At 52.1% G+C, this 12,733-nt stretch overlaps 1 pseudogene; it reads right to left on the bottom strand.

Annotated features, from left to right (window-relative positions):
* Positions 1 to 8,449: 8,449 nt before the first annotated feature.
* On the bottom strand, positions 8,450 to 11,292 carry LOC130865412 (fibronectin type III domain-containing protein 4-like; annotated as a pseudogene).
* Positions 11,293 to 12,733: the final 1,441 nt, after the last annotated feature.

Genomic DNA, 12,733 nt, shown 5'->3' on the forward strand with positions numbered 1-12,733 from the left:
AAGGCTGAGACCCATCTCTTCCAGCACCCTCCTTCGCTTGTCTCCAGGAGACGAACAAAGATTCATGAGTTCAGATACCAGCTGGCAAGAAGCACGGAGGACACAAATACCAGCTGCCCAGAGACTCCCACTAAGGAACTAGGCCAGGGGAAGGAGACTGTTGGGGAGGGAGGATGGGAGCCCAGGCAAAGTCCATGACCACAAGATCTAGCATGGCTGGCTGCCTTCTCCCTGGCTTGCCCTTGGCCATACCAGCTGGGCTCCCTGCTCCTTCATGCCTACTTCCCCTGTTTGGGCACTGGAGACAGTGAGTGGATCTGAGTTTGACCTCTTCATCTGGTGGGTAATGACCTTGACAGATCCATCACTCAACCTCCATCTGGGAGTCTCAGTTTCCCCCTGGATTATACATATTAGTATGTCCTTGTCATAGGTTGGGGTGAGGAGAGAAGGCACCAGAGAGCAGTGTGTGACAATCGTAAGTCCCCTCTTCTGACAATAAAAGACAGCGTGCACCAGTTCCTGTCATCCCAGGTTCCTCGAGTCCTCTCCTCCCTCACAGTTGAGAATTATTTCAGTGACAATACTTGCTATTTAAGGAGAGCTCAGCATTTGCCAGCCCCCTGCCAGTCAGTGTGTATATGTATTGCCTTGTCTCATCTTCACAGCAATCCTGCCCAGGAGTGGGGGTATTGGGCACTTTTGTTACAGATGAGGACACGGGTTCAGAGAAGACGGATGTGTCAGGCCACAGTCTGACCATGTAAGTTAGTGAGCCAAAGGGTCATTTCTGGGAAGGAAAGGAGCTGCTGCTGCTGCTGCTGCTGCTGCTGCTGCTGCTGCTGCTGCTGCTGCTGCTGCTGGCTATGCCTGGGACAGCCCAACCAATAGGGTAGTTTGTCCCTCTGACGGACATATAGGCTAAGACTCAAAGTTAGGCCTGTCTGAATTGTTCCAGAGGACAGAGAGAAGATGGTCTGGATACTCTGGATTGGGAACCTGGGGAGACTCTCACTGCAGAACCAGGTCAGAAGGATGGTTCTTGCTCCCATGACCCTAACCAGATCTCATCGTTGGGCCTCAGTTGCCAGTTCTGTCTGGGGATAACAACAGAAGCATGGGTGAGCATGGGTGGCTCATGCCTATATCCCGGCAGTCAGGGAGGCTCAAACAGAAGCTCTGTTATGAATTCAAGGCCAGCCTGGTTAGGCTACAAAATTAGAGCCTGTCTCAAACAACAAAAATATACAAAAGACATCCCAGACGTAAAAGAGGGTGTGTGGGGGCATGACCATGAGATGGCTCAGTGGTTAAGAGGATGTACTGCCTGGGTCATTTGAATGGGAATGGCCCCCATGGACTCACATGTTTGATGTTTGTTTGAGACAGGGTCTCTCTATGTAGCTTTGGCTGTCTTGGAGTTTGCTGTGTAAACTATGCTGGCCTCGAACTCACAGAGATCCTCCTGCCTCTGCTTCCTGAATGCTAGGATTAAAGATGTGTACCACTGGGCCGGGCGGTGGTGGCGCACGCCTTTAATCCCAGCACTCGGGAGGCAGAGGTAGGCGGATCTCTGTGAGTTCGAGGCCAGCCTGGTCTACAAAGGGAGTTCCAGGACAGGCTCCAAAGCTACAGAGAAACCCTGTCTCGAAAAACCAAAAAAAAAAAAAAAAAAAAAAAAAAAAGATGTGTACCACTATGCCTTGGCCAGGCTCATATATTTGAATGCTTGTTCCCTAGTAGGAGGAACTATTTGGTAAGGATTAGGAGGTGTGGCCTTGTTGGAGGAGGTGTGCCACTAGGGGTGGACTTTGAGGTTTCAAAAGCCCATGCCATTCCTGTTTGCTCTTTCTGCCTCTAACTTGCAGATAGGAAGTAGGCTCTCAGCCACTGCTCCAGCTCCATGCATGCATACATGCATACCTGCTTGCTGCCTTGCTCCCTGCCCTGATGCTCATGGACTCACCCTCTGAAACTCTAAGCAGGCCTTCAATTAAATGCTTTCTTGTATAAGTTGCCTTGGATATGGTGCTTTTTCACAGCAATAGAACAGTAACTAAGACGCTGTGCTTACAGAGGATCCAGGTTTCGGTTCCCAGAAGCCCCGACTGTCAGCTCTGACTGCACTTCCAGATGATCTGGCACTCTCTAGCCTCACCAGAGCCTATATGCATGTGGTGCGCATAAACTCATGCAGGCACATTCAAATAATTTAAAAGAGAAGGAAGCAATGCAGGCTAAGCCCATATGCATAGATAGATGACTTCGGTACTGATGTTGAGAGGCAGTGATTGGTTCCATGTCAAGGCCACACAGCATGAGTGTCCTGACTCTCTGGGGATATGGTGGTGACTAAAGGGTGCACAGAAAGCGTCAGCCCCATGCCTGACAGTGACCACTCACACCCAATGCCTGAATCTGTTGCGTACTGTCTTCTTCCCATCTGTAGATCTTTTCCTGTTTGAAATAGACCTCAGACCCTGTTTTCCCCATCCCCACCTGGGAAATGGAAAATGAATGGGTATCTCATAGAACGCAGTGGTACTGTCCCTTTCTGTGTTAACTTTAATGATGCTGGTTAATGGAATTTTCTGGCATGATGAAAATGTCCTGAACCTATGATGTCCAGTGGGAAAGCCACGAGGTACTTGCAGCAGCTCAGCCCCTGAAATATAGCCACACTGAATGTAGAATGCTATTTGAATTAAATTAGTTGGAATTAGAGTAGCTCATGTGGTTTGTGGCTACCCCACTGGGCAAGCAGTCTTCAAATGCTCTGATTCCATTTATCAAAATTATGGGGGTTTTTTTGGGAGGGAGGGGTATTTTTCTTCTCCTTTAAAGGGTTCTTTTTCACTTTTTTCCTTTTCTACACTGTCACCTAGACTGGCCTCAAACCCATGACAATTCTCCTCCTGCAGTCTCTCATGTGCTGCTATTACAAATCATGCCCAAGTTTGTGGGGTCCTTTCTTGTGGTGAGTTAACTGGTATTGAGAATGGCTAGTCGCGTGACCAGATGCTCAGTAAAAGGTGGCTTCAGCTTTAGACTCCTGTGTGCTTGTTTCCCTATCTGACCCCTCCCTCTTCCCGATCTGAGAACTGATCCGCAGGGTCTCACCCCTCCGCAGACCCTCGAGATGCTTTGGTCTCTTCAGAAAGCATACAGTTTCACTGTCCGCCAGGTCCTGCAGGCTTTCGGGAAGATGCATGGTGGCTGCTTTTCTTTGGGTGTCCTAGGAGGTAGGGGCACGGGTGTTGGGTGCTGCTTTCTGGGCACCGCTGTCTGTGTACTTCAAGCCCACCCCAGGGCTCAATTGCTGCAAGACAACACAAATGGGAATGTCTGAGTCGGGGTGCTGGGAGGTGGGAGCATTGGGTCAGGCTTGGGTAGGGTGGAGGCTGGAGTCAGCGTCTGGTGTCAAGGGAGGACTGGGTGCCCAGAGGTGGGAGCCAGTTTGAGACTGAGGGTCCCAAGGCAGGGAAGGACGGACCGAGGGGCTGTTAGGAGCTTTAGGAAGAGAGGGGAATAGGGTGAAGGGGTTGCTTCAGTTTTCAGTAGTCAGGAATATGGGGTGAGAACCTGCTGGGTGGTCCTAGGTGCTGGGGTAAGGGGCGATAGGTTCTGGGAATGGGAACCCAGGTCCTAGAAGTTGGAAGTAGGCTCAAGGACTGTTGGAGGTCTCAGGAGCTGATAAGTGTTCTGAAGACCCTGGTATTGGGAATACAGGATGAGGGTGATGAGGGTGACAGACCTGCTGGGTCCTCAGAGTGGTTAGGGACCCCAGGACATGGGACACTAGTGAGGAGGGTTGTAGACGGGAGTCCCGGAGGGAGTGTAGCTAGCTCCCTTGGCATAGAAGGCCGTGGAGGGCCCAGGCATATCTGAGATATTCCCTGACTTGGGTCATTTCCCATAACATGAGCCTTGCTTAGGCTTTAGCTCTGTCTCAGGAAGACACATTGTCTCATACTGAGGTCTGGTCTGTCAACCGCCACTCACGGGACAACCTTCTTGGAACAGGGCCTTCTCTCACCCCAGGGGGGCGCTGCCGGAGGAGGACCACCTATTCTCCGAGGGCCGAGGATCACCTATTCTCCGAGGGCCGAGGACCACCTATTCTCTGAGGACCGAGGATCACCTATTCTCCGAGGGCCGAGGACCACCTATTCTCCGAGGGCCGAGGATCACCTATTCTCCTAGGGCCCAGAACCACCTATTCTCCGAGGGCCGAGGACCACCTATTCTCCCAGGGCCGAGGACCACCTATTCTCCGAGGGCCGAGGACCACCTATTCTCCGAGGGCCGAGGACCACCTATTCTCCGAGGGCCGAGGACCACCTATTCTCCGAGGGCCGAGGACCACCTACCTCTTCTCCGAGGACCAGCGTTCACCTCTGGGAGCTAGAATCCTCGTCTGCCTGCCCTCCTCTCCCGCTCCCCGACACCTCTAGCCTCCTTTTGGGTCCTCTTTATCCGCCTCTTCTGTTCTCTACAGGTGATTGGCTGCACCCAAGTCCCGCCCTTTCTTTTCCACCTATCCGAGCTGACTAGAGGATAGGCGTGGCCTTGGCTGACGTTGGGCGGGTCGCCGTTGGCCGTTGGCCGGGCGCGTGCTCGAGGGCCCGACCCGCCCCAGCCTCCGGACTTGTCGTACCCGCCCCGCCTCTCTCTTTGAAATAGCGGGCCGGGTGATGCTTCTTTGGTGCGTGCGCATACCTGCTTAATTGAGATAAAGGCTCTTTAAAAAAAAAATGGTTTCAAAGACCCAGGCTCTCTGCACGCGTCTGTTTGCTGAAGCCTATCCTCTGGGCCCAGGATCTCTTCGTGCACATGCGCAGAAGACTCAATGACAGTCGCTCGTCGGCTAAGGTGAGGGAAGGGTGGGGGATTGCATGGCCCAGGGAGGACGGCCCAGCACCCGCTATTAACTTTTCCTGGTTTCTCAACACTCCTGAGATTCACCTCGCTGTCAAAGCTCCGTAGAAACCACCTGTACCACTACAGAGCCCCTGAGCCTGCAAAATGTTCCAAACTACGACCTCTGCCCCTAGTCTGTAACCCACCTAAATGTGCAGTGTAGAAGGAACCGGACAAGAAAGCTAAGATAGAGACTGTCCCCCCCCCAAAGGGCGGGGTGCGTGGAGGAACTGCCTCCAACTGACCTTTGACACCCCCTCATTTGCTTATGTTTAGGCTCTGGGAAAGGGGACTGGCCATGTTGCATGTGACCTGGGGGTCCAAGGTCCCAGTGTTGGTAGTGTAGCCAAGACCAATGATTCTCTGCAATGAACCCACACATGTAAAGATGTGTGGACAAAGGAGTATACCGTGTGACTCTCTGTGCCACACTGCAGCTTCTACGACGAGATTTCCCCTTTTGTCCTTTTTTCTGTTTTTCCTTTTTTATCTTAAATTTTATTTGTGTGTGTGGGGGTGGGTTGGGTGGGGGAGATTGCAGGGGCAGAGGCTGGATGCAAGGGAACGAGAAATGGGTGAGATCGGGATGCATGATGTGAAAGACACAAAGAATAAATTTAAAAAAAGAAAGTTAAAAGAATTTCTCCTTACATTTATTTATTGTGAGTGGTGGGACGGTGCATGTGTGGCGGTCAGAGAACAACTTGCATGAATTGACTCATTCCTTCCCGTGTGTGGGTCTCAGGGCTCACTCAGGGAGTCAGGCTTAGTGGTAAGTGCCTTTATCCACTGAACTATCTCACTGGCCCAATTTTTCTTTTCTTTTTTCAAGATAGTCTCATGCAGCCCAGGCTGGCCTTGAATTGTCTATTTAGCCAAGAATGCACTCCTGACCCTCTTGTCTTCACTTCCCAATTGCTGGGATTCCGGCCTTTGGCACCACCAAACCCTGTTTATAGAGTGAGTGTGTGTGTGTGTGCATGTTGAACTTCACTTAACTCTCTCCTAAGGTTCTTGGAGTTGCTTTCACTACGGCTTTTCTTTCCCAAATGACGAAGTTAATGACAGAAAGGCCACGTATGATGAGGGTTAAAGCCAGAGATACCATTTGGTCAAATCAGTGCTAAACCTGAACTCGGATCCCTTCACTCCCAAATCTATCCTTCATGTTTTTGGGCTCCTCTCCTAGAGCCCAGCCGCTTCTGAATCTGAGACACACTTTCACAATTCATATGAAGCGTCAGCCTTGCGCTTATTTCATCCTGTGTAGATTTATGCTTGTTGTCTAGATATGCGCCTCTCCCTCATAGCCTGTGACGTAACTCGACCCCTAGAGCCTAAGCTTGGGGCCTGGCACTCAAATGCTGTATGCGGTGCCATCAAAGTTTGTGGTCTTTAGCAATTCATGTCGCCTACTGAAAGATCTTTCACAATCTTCTGCACACAGTAGACGCTCAACATTATAAACTTCTGTTACCCCACTTTTTTTCTTTTGGAAAGCCTGGTGGCCGGGGAATGGGAGTCACGCGATTCCTCACCTGAGGGCTCAGCAGGGTCCTCAGGTGCTTCAACTGCATGACGCACACAGGTCTAGGATGCTCGCTGACCGAGACAACTCCTGCGGTTACCTGGACAACCCGCCAAGCAGCGAAGGCGCCAGTCACTGACTCACAGGCAACGTGAGTGCGACACACGTCATAAGGTCACATAGTGGGTTCGCGACCCTGCAAACGGGACTTGCGCAAGCGCAGTGAATCCTAGGGCGGGCACATAAGAGGAGGTCATCGAAGTCTATCCTCGACCAATCCCGTACTTGCATGCAAACTCAACGCAAAGCCCCACCCGCAAGTCTTCGTCTGTCCCCACCCTCCCCAAACCCGCCTCTAGATCCTATATCACTTTAACCCCAGCTTTTCTCATTGCTGTAACCGGCCAAGTGCGCTTTAGTTGCTTAAACCCTGGAGAAGCGCAAGGCAGGTGCGAAAGCCAGTTCGCAGAACTGCAGCCTCCGCTTTCCCCGCCAAAAGTTCTGTGACTTGCGCGAGGCCACTCAATACTGATAGGTACCAGTGAATGCTCAAGGATATACGTGTTTGAAGTGGGCAGAGGTACAGTCCCATTTTACACAACAGGAGGGGGTCACACGCCAAAGTTGAAACAGCTGATAAACGGTGGAACCGGGATTCAACCCAGAGCTGATAACCTTTTAATTCCCGTAAGACGATTCAAGTCTTCTCAACTCGTTGTCTCTTTGTTCAGCTTCTCTAACCTGTAACACGGTCTCAGGAAATGATCGGGGTTTGGTAGCACTGGCTAGGGAAAGGCAAGGCACCCTGTTTGATCATTGGGTAAACGGTGAGTGCAAGGCTGCTTGCCGAAATCCAGATGTCTTTATGGGTCAGTGCAGCGGACAGAGCTGGGCTGGCCTCCTAGCTTAGAGCTGTGTGACACCTGGGGCTGGGGATTGACTAAGAAAAGATACTATTGTCTTTATTTTGTTTGATTGGAATGCTCTCAAGAATTTTTGTTCTAATTTTTTGCAGCGTATCAGGCAGATTGACTGAAATTCAGAAAAGAAGGCCTTCTCTAAACGGTCCCAGGTTGGCAAGACTTATACCCCCCAAAAAGCATAGCATATGATCTCCAGACCGAAGCTTGGTCCCAAAACCTTGCATGCACAGCGGTTGCCAATGGCAACGAATATTTCTCTCCCCACCACTACCTCCCTCTTGAAAAATTAAGAACGAGTAGAGGGCAGTTCCCATTTTTCACAGATAACACAAATAGGTCCCAGAACCCAGATTATAATTTTTTTCTATAGGGGCACCCAAACCCCTTTGTTTTATTTCTAGAATGCTCTGGATATGTTACAGAGTATAAATATAAACGCCTTTATGGATTACAATTATTAACGTTAAACGAACAGAGACATAGATGAAAAAGAAAACGGAGAGGAGGCACTGGTATGCACAGGGTGAGGATACATGGCACCAAGGGACACATCCGTGAGAGCTGCTCTTTGGCTAGCTCCTCCATGACCCTGCTCAGTCCTTCTGACCATTTTCCCAGAGGGAATGGTGGAGTTGAAAGAATGGGGAGGGGGTCAGTTATGTAACCCAGTGGTAGAGCATTTGCCTGGTATGCACAAGGTCCTGGACAAAGATAAAAGAAAGAAAATCTACTGGCCCTTTTATGGTGACATGGCCTGGTTTCCATTGGTGCAAAAACTTGTGTGTCTTCTCATTGCACCCCTCCCCCACATTTCAACAAAGCCAAAGAAGGGATCCTTCTAGCTTCTGTACCCTTTCCTTGTCTTTTCTCCACCCGTCTCAGATGAAAACACGGACACAAACATCCTATAATGGGTCTGTTCCTTTAAGTTGGTGGTGGCGTGAGGGACCCTTGGAGAGCTGAGAAGGTGTAGAGATGTCTTCAGCATACCATACAGTCAGTTCCGGTTTGTCCAAGAACCTTTATTGGAAAAATGTCCCAGGGTGAGATCACCAGCAGCGGGAGGGGCTGCCAGGTGAGGGGGGAGCACCTGAGGCTCCGTGGAAGACACTGGAGTAGTGCAGTGTGGCATCTGCCTCGAGGCCCAGATGCTTGCTTCCTCTTCCTCCGTGGAAGAGGGCAATACAGACAGCAAGAGCCCTCTCCAAGGCCCAGAGGCAAGCTGTAGGGGCAGCTAGTGGATGCCAATGGTCCTGATGCAGGTGAGATGGGGCCCCATTTGGGACCTATTGGGATAGGGTCGAATAAATGACTCCCCTGGACTTGGGGGATAGGAGATGTTCCGTTTGATATCCACTCCCAGATCCAGGGGTACAGATTCTAACAGACCTATCATCTGGCCCTGCTCACAGTGGAAAGAGGATGGGTACCAGCCTGGGATTCTGGGAGTGCACAGCCTTGTGGGAGTCTCAGAGAGATCACCACCTTAGGCTTCCCTGACCCCACCCCCCATTATCAGTGCATCTCTCTTCTGGTTCTGGTTCTTCGGTCACTCAGTTCACTCAAACGTCGATGGTGTTGATAGAAGGAGACTTTTTCTATGAGAGAAGATTACCCAAATCTCAAATTTCAGACAGGTAAAGGTGCTGCTACCGCCTTCTGAACTCCTTCATCCCAGACATCCCATTCCCGCCCCACCCCCCTTTGCTGCCTATTCTGCTTTTCACTGAATACTCCTGGGCACCCAGATCACCCTTCTCACACTCACTGGTCCCAAGTCACCTGTCTTGTCCCCACTGGCCTTCCCTGAGGACTCTGTTCAGGACCCTTCCCCTTCTCCTTGGAGTTGTTGTTGGAGTCGTTGTCCTTGATGATGTCATACTGACGGCAGAATAGCCCGATCACAGCTGAAACACAACAATACCATCTGAGCCTTGATCTTGACCTCTCATTCACAGCCTTGAGGCTGTAACAGCCGCACAACTTCTAGAAAATCCTGGAATCCCTGGGGCCCATACAACCGTCAACCCTGGCCTTGCAATAGCCTTCTCTCTTTCTCCCCAAACTTGTCCTGATTACCTCCCTCCACCAGCCATCCCCCCCCCACTCCTTTTCTCTCCTTTTTCTCCGGATGGGTAACCTTCACCACTTCCCACTATCATGGACCCAAGTCCCTGGCTCCCCATCCGGTACTCACCAGCCCACATGAGCAACACCACCACGATGATGACCACTTCCCTGGTCTGCAATGGCCACTCTCCATCCAGACCCTCCACTGTGATGTCTCCTAAGGAGAGAACCATCCTCTGGGTTACAGAGGACCCACTGGACAGCTCTGTTATGTACAGAAGGGAGATGTGGGGGTTAGAGTCAGCGGGACCCATCATCGCCCTTCTCAAGAAGAAGCCCGTGGTGGGCAATGTTTAGATATCAGTGGGTGATCACAGAAATTGCTCATGCAGGCCGTGGCAGGTGTGATGTGAGCTTGGGTGAAAGGAAGCAGGAAGCCCTCCCCCCCAAAGGATTCATTAGCAGTGTCTCTGTAGCTGGTCCCCTGCCCACCTGTTTTGCTTTCCGTCCCTGGCAGTAGAACAAATTATATCATCTTTCTATTCATCTGAGCTAGAATGCTGTTAGCGTTAAACAAGTCAATGAGAGGTTAAAACCCGGTTCAAAAGCTGGAGACTCTTCTAACACAGGCTCTCACCTGGGCTGGAGCTGTTGGAGGGCAGCCTGTCAGAACCCTTGAGAGTACGGAAGTGCACACGGGGCCCAGGAGGACTCTCTCCCCGGAGGCCCATGCTCCTGACCCACATGGTGTAGTCACTGTCTTCAGCCAGGCCCCAAAGAGCACAGGCCCTAGTGGTGGTGGTCACCTCCCTGATTACACGCTGCCCAAAGGGCCTTTCTGTGGCTGCAAGAAGATGTAGAGAAAGGAGAACAACCTATCCCAGGTCCCTGACCATGAGGCTTAACTCGGGATTCTGTAACATCCAAGCACTCCAAAGGAGTAATGTGCAGGGGTGTTCAGAGACCCAAGGGCACAGGTTGGGGAAACAGGGTGATTCGTACTTGCTGGGAAATGGAGTAGCCAATGACAATGTTGCCTTCTGGGACGTCCCAGGACACAGTGGCCGAGTTGGCTCTGAGGTGAGTGACCATCACATTCACAGGAGAGGGAGGTCGGTCTGGGGGTGCCAGGGTGTTGACAGGTTAAGAGGTTTCACTTCCACACTAGCTCTGACGGACCCCCACTGCGGGCGTCCTCTTCACTCACCTGCTCGCACAAAGCCCAGGTCACAGCTGAGCAGCAGGAGGACCCTGGGACTCAGATATGGGGAAAGAGGCATCAAAGAAGCCATGGTTTCCACCGAGTTCGCCGAGGGGCCCGGAGGCATCCACTTAACATCCAGGTGGGGATCCGGGAAGAGGCAGGAGCTGTGGGGATCAGGAGCTGTCCAGAACGCAAGCAGGATGCAGCAGCTCTCCCAGGCTTCCCAAGGCCCATAGCCCATTTTCCCCGCGCCTTTCCCGCCTCCGCATAACCCTGGTGCCCACCCCCGCCCCCACCCGCGCAGTAGGATCAGCCCACACCCACCTGCCGGGTCCTCGTGGTCGGTCAGGCCCCGGGGGTTGTTCGGTGCCCAGGGGGCGGCCCATCGCCGGACTGGCGCTGGCCCTACCCCATCCCGACGCGGGCCCGCCTAGGCGGGCAGCGCCGGCCGAGCTGCGGGCAGAGAGGGCAGAGGTGGAGTGGCCGCGGGCCGCGGGTGTGCGGGGCCCCCAGCGTTCCCGAGGGCCGCGCGTAGTCTGTCTGGGAGCAGAGGGCGTTGCCGGCGAGGCCTGGCAGCTGGCCTGCGTCCCCGGTGCAGAGGACAGTGCGGTGGCCGAGGCTGGTCCCCTGCAGCGGGATGTGACCGTCCAGGCCAGTCAGCCGCCGCCTTCTGCGAGTTGGCCCCGCGCGCTCCGCTGAGCCCGGCTGGGACGTGCGGGGCCCGCCCCGCCCCGCTAGGGTTCTCGTCGCCGTCAGCCTATCCCCCCCCCCCCATTACCTTGTTCTCTCGGGGCTCCTCCCACGACCCTCCCAAAGGCGGCCTGCTGGGCCCCTATTCCTTCACCCTCCCTGCTCTAGTAGATGAACTGACTGGGGTACCCGGACAGGTGCAGATGCGAGGGTCTAGGGCACCTGAAAAGAGCCCCTCCTTCCCGGCATGAAATTAGCCAAGTTGAGAGGATACATTCCATCTCCGAAAGCAGGAGGGGGCTGAGAGGAGAGGAGACAGAGTGGTGGAGATGATCATTGTTTTAACAATCTCTTGGAGACTGCGTTAGCCTTTAAGTCTCTTTCCCATTCGTGATCTGATTGGATTCCATTCGCTTTCTCATTCATTCTTTCATTTTTTTCAGCAAATATTTACTGAGCATCTTCAGTGTACCTTCCTTTAGAAGAGCTGGAGATGACTTAAAAAAATGCTGGGCATATAGGAACAATTAAAAACAGACCTCTCTCTCTCTGTGTGTCTCTCTGTCTCTCTGTGTGTGTCTCTGTCTCTCTCTCGTGTGTGTGTGTGTGTGTGTGTGTGAGAGAGAGAGAGAGAGAGAGAGAGAGAGAGAGAGAGAGAGAGAGAAATTCATTCGTTTTTAGAGAAATCCATTAACCTGCGCCTCAGGTTTCCCACCTGTAAAGCATAGAATCCTGGAGCAGAGCTTAGACTATCAAATGTGACGATGCTGGACAAGGGCCTTTAAAAGCCTCTGCTAGTGCATGAAGTGCTGTTCCTTTGCGCCAACTTGCTAGTTGTTGCAAAATTCATTCAGGAAGCATGCACGTCCTTAAATTATTTCATATTTTAGCTGAGTGTGAAATCTGTGTAATACTAAACAACTGACCTCTCCTCTGAGCCCGTTTGCTCATCTAAACACAAGGCTGTCAGCAATGACCCTAAGTGTCCACGTATCCGGGGATGCCTACCATTTGGGATAAAGAGACTGGCTGTATTTAGGGCAGGTTCTTTGGTTTTCATTCTTCTTACAGTATTTCTATTTCCGTGAGTTTTCCTCTGTGATATCCAGTTCAGTGTATGTACACCTGGGGCCCGCAGCTTCTGTTGCTTTTCTTTCTGCAAGGAGAGGATAAAATGGGCCAGTGGGGCAGAAAAAGGCTGCATGCTGACATGTAATCAAGCCATGGCCCTGGTCCTCTGTCTTCTACTGACCCCGATCTCTGGCCTTCAGAGGCATTTGTGCCCCAGAGTCCTCTTTGCTCTGACCTGGGTGTTGTTCTGCCCATCCAGGCTCCCAGCCTTCCAGAGGGTCCTGTGTCTGAAGGGCAAGCACAATGCCCTTCTGGTCCTCTTCTTCA

The sequence above is a fragment of the Chionomys nivalis genome, chromosome 23 (assembly GCF_950005125.1).
Source record: "Chionomys nivalis chromosome 23, mChiNiv1.1, whole genome shotgun sequence".
Classification (NCBI taxonomy): domain Eukaryota; kingdom Metazoa; phylum Chordata; class Mammalia; order Rodentia; family Cricetidae; genus Chionomys; species Chionomys nivalis.